Here is an 8774-nt window from a genome sequence, read left to right on the forward strand (position 1 = left end):
GGCTCGTTGCCGCACTTTTCACTTTCTCTTATACATTTTGGGATCCATAAATCATATAAGTTATACGTGACATACCAAATGAAAGAGGCAAGTGTCTGGCATATTTTTTTTGTTGTATTCAACACTTTTAAAATCTTATAGGCAGTCAAATTGCTAATGTGCACTTGTGTCAATTTGCCCCATCAGTAGGTAAGTTATCACACTGTCACGCTAGATATTGCAAAAAATAAACCGATGACCAACACAAATTCAAGAATTATTTTTTTTAATAATATAAATTCTGAATTAAAACAGCTAGAGAATAATCTCAAACAAACAGAACCATATCTGATTCAGACTCAGGGTCAGAAATTAACTTCTGATTAAATTAATTAAATTAATTATTAAAATAATTTCTAGCGCACATAAATTGTCTCATTATCGGAGTTGGTTGGTGGTTGGCACCGGTATCGCTGGGAAAGGGTGACATGGTGCTAATCGGCACCATGGCTGGGTCACCACTGGGACGTGGCAAGGCTTCACTGGTAGCTGCCTGTCTTTCTTTTTTTTTTTTTTTTTTTTTTTTTTATCTCATCTGCTGTTAACTGTGTTCAGTATCAGGCCAGGGTACGGTAGTTAGGCTAATATCAAACTCCTGGAGATATATTTCTTTTCAAACTTAATTTGCCTTACTGCCCTTAACATGAGGATGTCAGGTGGTGTGCTACCATTTTCTGTTTTTCTTTAATAATCCCTGACCGTCTCTTCACTCTTACTTCTGTCCTATTTTCTTTCTTCCTTCCTTCTAAAAACATATTAACCCAATTATAATGTTAAATATCAATAAACAATCCCATGATAGCTGATTGGCCAACGTTACCTAAATTAGCTCCCCCTACATTTTGAACTGACATTATTGACAATGCCACATTTGGTACAATTTCCAAATAGCATCTGATTAAACAACATCTCAAGGATTTACAGCAGAGGCAGATTGTTTGTATTTGTTTGTATCTCGGGTTAGTTTAGCACATGAAATTAGTAAAAGGTATAAAAAAGATACTATATTAGCTCAACATACAAATGTACAATTTGTAATATTCCTTACTAGAAGAACAAAACTACATAAATTGAAATGTACATGTTTTTTTTATTCAGGGGTGTGAAAAACTGTTCATTTGCGCTAACTTCAGTTCACAGAATAGCTGACCACTCCCAGACAGGGAATTGCATCAGAATAAGTAAATGCACAAAACTGATATTCAATTTATTCGTATCACCCTCTAGTGTTGGAAATAAAAGCAGCGTGACAACTTACCCGTGTGACAACAAGCCCCGGTCTCCCCCTAGTGCAAAAACAATTCAAATAGATATATTTACAGACACTACAGGCTTACGCTTGTGTGTTTTGCTTCATCAAGTAAGCAAAATTCAAGTCTGTGCATAATATGATAAATTTTCCAAAGATGTTTGCAACAAAGAACGTGGTGGCTTTGAAGAATAAGGTCAGGAAATCATAGATCAGTGTAAATTCTATGATAACCGCAGGTCACTGTTTTTCAACTCATTAACTGATCGTGATTTAGAGTTACAACAATCACGCAGTTAACATGAGTTATTATTTTTAAAATAAAGTAATATGAAGATATGATGTTCTTGATGATAAATATGTTTGTTTGTTTGTTTGTTTTACTCTTTTTGGACACATTCTATAGACCAAAACATTCATAAACTTACCTGCCAGATTAATCGATCGTGAAAATACACTAACTCCAGACCTCTCATTTCCTATCATTTCAAAGTGTATTTATTACAGCTTCAACAACAGCTATAGGTCCAGGAAACCATGATGTTAAAAAAGTTAGTTCCATCGGTTAACCAACTGAAGTCAAGTTTAAATTCAAATCTGGAGTAGAGCTGAAATGAGAGACCGTCATTATGGCCTGGGCAATATGTGAACAGTTTTTCTCAAATTATATTTATGATTTGGTAAAACTTAAAAAATTGTATTTAACATGAATCAAAAATGTTTCTTTTACCCAAGACAAAAAAATGTACTTTCATAGAAAGTAAAAATTATGATTTAGTATAAAAGACCATACACCATATTTCACTTTGTTACAACTAAATATTTTCACTTCAGAAAAAAATAATATTTACAACTACATCTAAGTACATTTTTTACTTTAGAATAAACTAATTAAAATACTCTAATTTTTTTACAAGCAAATGTATTAGTTTTTCTCAAGTCAAAATTTTTATTGAGTACAAACTATAATTTAACTATAATTTAATTCACATTTTCTTTTGTCACAAGCAAAATGTTACGTAATGTAGGTCAATACAATAATATTTTTTGCTTTTTTTACCTTCTAAATTTTACTATTAACAGCGACGGTATCTCCTGTATTATGAAAGCAGAATTTTCACTTAAGATGAAACTGAAATTTTGTTACAGTCAATATTCAATTTTGTTTACTCACAATAAACAAATACAGGAAGATTCTCCTCAAAAGACCATCTTTATTGTGATGTTTTTAAAATATGCATCACCTTCTGTTATGTATTAAAAAATAAAACCAAAATACGCAAATAAAACCTGACATTTGCAGTCAGTAGAGCTAGCTAGTATGTGTATCATACATCAGCACTTGAGGAAAAACACAGAATGATTAAATTCTGGTCTTTGATCTGTTTTGAACCATTCTGTAACATTAACCACATCAATGCTACATGGTACATATTTTCTTTAAAACATGAGATAAGCAATGCAAAAGCCATCAAAAGTTTCCTCTGGTATTAAAACTTGGCTATCCCTTCATAAAATAACCATAACGAATGTTACCTTATATTGAACCATAACAAATACAAGATCGGAAGTTAGCATCTAAGTAATCTTTGTACTTGAATATTTCTTCAGCTAGCTTTTCCAGAATATCTTTGTTTTTTTTTTTAACTCTGACACATTTGACCTACACAACACATTTCTATGTTCTAACTGCGGTTCAGGGTCAGAGGAGAATGTTGATCCCAGAAACTCTCTGATACAGAAGTTCTTGTAGAGACAGAGCTGGAGGGTGTGTCACAGACAGTGACAGTAAATCCTTTGCTGCAATCATCAGTTATTGGGATGACCCATACAGTTGCCAAATCCTCACATTTTGCAGAAGATGTGAAGTTCACTTGTGCGTCTTCATAGTCCTGCAATCTTAAATTTCAGTTTAACTCTCAGACTTTTTGGACTTCATCCATAAGCTGCTCCATTGTCAGGAATTCCATCAGGCAGAATTAGCCTCCAGGTGTCATCAGGGTTCAGGATAACTTGCACCTTGGCTGGCTTTTTCACGGACCTGTCAGCCCATCCAAAAGGGTCTGGTAAAAACGAGAATAAAAACTGTATTCGTTGCAGTACAAAAATTGTCCATAACTTACAACTAATTCACACTCACAGATTCATTGATTCACACTTCTTGTGAATAAGAAAGACATTTCACAATAAATATTTATTATTTATGAAATCAATGTTTGTGTTTGTTAAACTGCTAAGGCATTGTGTCATCTTTAGAGTCTAATTCTTACATTGGAAAAGGCAGAAAACATTGTCTTTTTCTTTCATTAGGTGAAGTGCCTGTACGCTTAGAAGGAATAATAATTTCCACCATTTGCTCAAATTGATTGCTTTACTCAAAAAAGTGTTACAACTTTGGATCTGCTGTAAAGATTTTAGTGTAGAGATACATTAAAAGGATTTCTGTTTTTGGGAGACAAGCTCCAATTCTACAAGTTCTACAGCACAAAAATGTTTGTTTTTTTGTAGTAGGTCTTTCACTTCAAGACAGTGGAAAGTGAGCCAAGACCACAAAAAGAAACGAGAATTGGATTTTACTTACAAAGAGTAGATGTTGGCTCTTGCAGAACGTAATTCATACCTTTTTTCTTTTTTTTTTAAATACGATTTTGAATAAGAATCCCTTTAATTAAGAATAATGTGGGCTGACTTTACAGGGCAAGGACTGGTGAAGCTGAAAAAAACAAGCTTTGACTATTATTTGTCAAAGACCATTGTGAACATTCTCACATCTCCTCCTCAATACTTCTCAGTGGTCAAAAGGCATCTTTATTACAGGAGACAGAGCTATTCTTACACATAGTAAGGCTGGAGCTTCAAACCGGAGTAATGAAATGTCATTATGTCTTACTGCGGAGCAAAAGTAATTTTACATCCAACCTATTTCAATGTGATTTCAGTCTTTCTGTTCTCACCTGCTTGGAGGATAGCATGACATGCTGGTAGATGCATTTCATTTCTGGATAATAAATGTGAGGTCTTTTTCTTATCGTCTTGGTAACTATGGAAATCTAAAATGTATTTGCAACATCAAGACTGTGAATTGGTCTTTTCATCCTTGCCTTTGTGACTTCAAGCTCAAAAGGTGTCTCATACATAAACCACAACATGTGAGTTGGTGTTAAGTCGATGCAACTGAACACAAAACTCTTTTTCTGCCAAAGATCAAATGTTTCTTACAGTACACACTTCAGATGGAAGTTTATCTTGTGTGCTTTAGAATCTCATGATGTAGACCATGTGAGCTTCACGTATCATCATGTTTCATGTCTATGTTTATGTATAATCCAACTGAGAGAGCCAGCCCTTTGCCACTTAGTTATCGTTTGATCAGCGACAGTATATTTGGTTCATAAAAACTCCAAAACCAAACTGCTGAATATGAATATAGCCCAACAGATATAATGCATCTAGGGACATAAAGTTAATTTCTAAAGGACCACTTCTCCTAATGAATACAACTGTACAGTATGATGGCATCTGTTGCTGTATTCGTGCTCTACTTTTTCTCCACTAGGTGGCAACATTGATGCAGCCATGCAGGTGAAAGCAGCTGCATGTGTTGGCAGTGATGAGCCAGAACATTGCCTGTACTTTATTACCTCAGTGTTCAGCTCTTTTAACCAAATTTTAACTTAAGTTTTCTTGACTTGTGACTGGCTGCAGTTGATGATACAACCTGTCCGTAAAGCTCAATACTTGTGTGGCTTCTAGACTGGAGAGTCATTCATCTCCTGCATTAAAGGCAGTTGGGGAGAGTGGAGTGAAGGGGAAAAAGATGATGGAGGATAAGGGAAAAAACTTCCTCATCCCTTTGTCTTGTCTTTTTGAGAGTTTATGTTTGTATGTTGAAAAATATGTATTATTTGTTTGCCCTTAATATTTTTTATGTCACTATCAATGATGCACACACATCTGTGATTCAAAATGTCTGCCTATATTCCTTCATCAAAAAGAGCATTAGGTTGAACTGTGAAATAATGTTATTTCCAGACTCAAATGCCAATAGCTTTTGTTGTTGCATTACTACCATATTACAACATCATGCTATTTTATATCCAACATGTCACAGTATCATAACAACATAATTTTTTTTTTTTTTTGGTATCATTGCAATTTGCATTGTTACCTAAACATATTTATAAGAGCCCTGTTGCTTATTAGAAGCTGACTTGCTCAAAAATCAATGAGAGAATAAAAAATCATTTTCATTTTCATTAATTTAAAGAAGAAATAAAACTTGTAGTCATACATGTTCCTCAGTACAATATATCACTATTAATATAATATATTGAATGTATTTTTGATTTGACAATGATAAAAGTTTAGAAGCGGTCAGAGTGTCAGTGACTGAATGTTATGCTATCAGTTTTATGAATTAACTCAGTTGGAGGAACACAGTTGATTTGATTTAATGTGACAAAGAACAAAAAAGAAAATACCAAAGGAAAAGAGAATGAAGCTATTCTGTGTGTGTGTGTGTGTGTGTGTGTGTGTGTGTGTGTGTGTGTGTGTGTGTGTGTGTGTGTGTGTGTGTGTGTGTGTGTGTGTGTGTGTGTGTGTGTGTGTGTGTGTGTGTGTGTGTGTGTGTGTGTGTGTATAATCTGAAATTACAGTGTTTTATTCAGTCATGAAATAAAAGCCATCCTAAAATATTACTTTGAAGTTCACTTTCATTGTTATGTCAAACACTGGAAAACATATTTGCTAAACAAATAATAGTATATACAGAAACCTTTGAATCCAAATAATAAAGAAAATAGGCCCATCCAGTTAGACCAGTCTTTGTTGAAGCAAATGGATTCCAACATCCGATATATCAGTGCCAATGAGCTTCTCTTCTGCCTCAAATTAGACTGTGCCAGCAGCCATAATTCATTCATCAATAAATTCCCCATACTTGTGCTTCAGAGGATCTGAGTTTCTTATACAGGTCATTGCAAGAGAAACTTAGAAAATGGTGATATCCAGACATGGTTTGACTATCATCGTCACCTTGTGAGTGACTTCTTTGAATTTAAATCAGAACTTTTTCCCACAGCAGCTTGTATATAAAGTATTATCTGACTTTTAGAAAGAACTGCAGTGATGTTTTTAAGCCATAGTAGTGGTATAGCTTGATGGACAGAAACATCTCTCTATTGGTCCACCAGTATAGGTTCAGTTAAAATTTGTAAATGAATGTTCCTCAAAGAGTGGATCTTATTAAGTTTGCTGATCCCCAAACCTTTCCTCACCACAGTGAGTTTAATACTGGGAGTCAAAGTGAATGAATCCTACAAACTTTGATGATCACATGACATTTCTTTAAGCACAACCAGGTTGATTTGCAGTTCATACTAAAATAACAATCATCAATCACAAAAATTTTGCACAAACATTAATGTTACCGTCAGGCTAATGTGTAATAGCTAGGTAATGTAAGCACCATCATTTGGTCCAAATCCAACTTTGTCCACAACATTCCTTAGCCTCAATTGTACTTTGTGTTTAGTGTTGATTTGCATGCTGGCATCGTCACTGTATAAACTTGTTAACCTAAAGCAGCACTGTAACTAAGTACAGGCAAACAGAGCTGATAGCTAAGTTGTATGGACTTGTTTGAGCATCGTGTATGTGTCTGCATATGTGATCATCACAGGTACTGAAACACAAAAGCATATTATCCTGCTATTGAGAAGCTGGACTGTGCTAGCACTATTATTCTCACAGAAACAATTGAACTGCTGCAGGTAATTATCTTATCAACATTTCTGCTCAGTATACTAACTGGCATGCCTTTGAGTTCACTGGAAAAGCATTTACTTAGAAAACGTAACATTTTGATAATGAAGGATATCAATTCCCAAAAGGTTGGGTTCACCACAGAAAACACTTTAGAAACATTTAAACTGTCAATAGCTTCTCTATTACATCCTTTGAGTGCTGCCCTGATCTTCTCGGACCCGGCACCCCTCTTCTGTCCATTTCCCCTGCACAAGAAAGAGTCCTCTAATCTCTGTTGAAGAGAGGAAGTAAAACTAATTTGATCCAGTTTCTCATTGGGTAGTCATAGATTGTAACTGACCCTGCAAATTATTATTACCATGCTGCAAATTGCTTTAATTCCTAAATTAAATGTTCAATCATTATGATTAAGGATTTAAATTAGACCTATGAGTGGTAGGAATCACCACAGGAGCTGTGAATCAAAGGGAGTCTTCTCTCGTGATTGAGTTCAATGGTGAGGTGGATGTAGCAGATACGTCATATTTTTATGTGCCACTCAACTATAGAAGGTCCTAATGACTGTGTCCAAGTTGTTGATCATAAAACAGGAAGTGACGTGCTCCCAAGCAATTCAAGTTCACATGAAAAACATCCAATGGAACAGAAAATATCGCTCAGATTTTTCCCACAACAATGTCCTCAAAGAGTAAGTTGTCATAGATGGGTGTGATGACGATCTGTTTTTCACATGACTGAATCAGACCCACGCTCCCATTAGCCAAAGAACTCAAACAAAGCTTTCTGACAGTCACACACAAACAGAAACATGCTCAAACGTAACATACATGAGTCAGGCTGTTTTTCCTGCTCCCACAGTAGAGCAGAGGATAATGGGAAAGATTAGTGTGAGCAACTGATGCCTGCTGACCCTTTCTCTGAGAGCGTGGCAGACGAGGATGCTGGCTCTCAGTGGCCCTTGTCAATTAGAACATCCACTCCAGCAGGCAGGGCCTAATGAGTCCGGAGCATGGGCGTGGAGTCGGGTGGGCAGGGATTGATCCCCAGCCTGGTGAGGGCACAGCCGGGGGCCAGCATGGGAGAGACTGGGGATTGAGGGACCACATCTTCTACTATCATATATATTGCGCTCTGGGATATATGTCTTCCTCTCTGTCTGTGCTCCCCCATTTGACCTTTTAACAGCATTATACTCATTCTTTACTCACCCCTTTTCACGTGTTATACAATTTTCTTCCCTCTGATATACAAACTTCTGTTGCTGATATATATTAACAGTGAAAAACCTGAGACTCTCATCATAAGTCTCAACTAAGTTTGTCAATTCTCACATTTTTAGAGTAACCCTGCTAGAGCAGTAACTGTTCATCTGGAGCGGGAGTTACTGCAGCTTCTCCTTTCAGTGTCAAAATGAATGAGGTCTATTCTGCGAATAACAGGTTGTATATAACCTGTAGCATCAGTTTTTAAGACACTGCAGGCACATCAGAGACTGTGGTATCTGGGATAGAGACTTAAGGAATAGATGAACGTGGCGCTACTTTATATCTTCTAATAGGCAACTCTGCATTTGGATGGTAAAACCTGTTGGTCCACAACTTTGATCGAGACCGAGAAATGACAATGACTACTGCGTAGATTGTACAAACCGTCATGGACCCCAGAGGATGAATCTGTGGACTTTCGTGAGCCTCTGACTTTTCTTTAAGCCCCTCCCACA

This window comes from Brachyistius frenatus, unplaced genomic scaffold (genome assembly GCF_029030835.1).
Source record: "Brachyistius frenatus isolate BFR_SWC_R1_liver_20210118 unplaced genomic scaffold, ASM2903083v1 Contig_6, whole genome shotgun sequence".
In the NCBI taxonomy this organism is placed as follows: domain Eukaryota; kingdom Metazoa; phylum Chordata; class Actinopteri; family Embiotocidae; genus Brachyistius; species Brachyistius frenatus.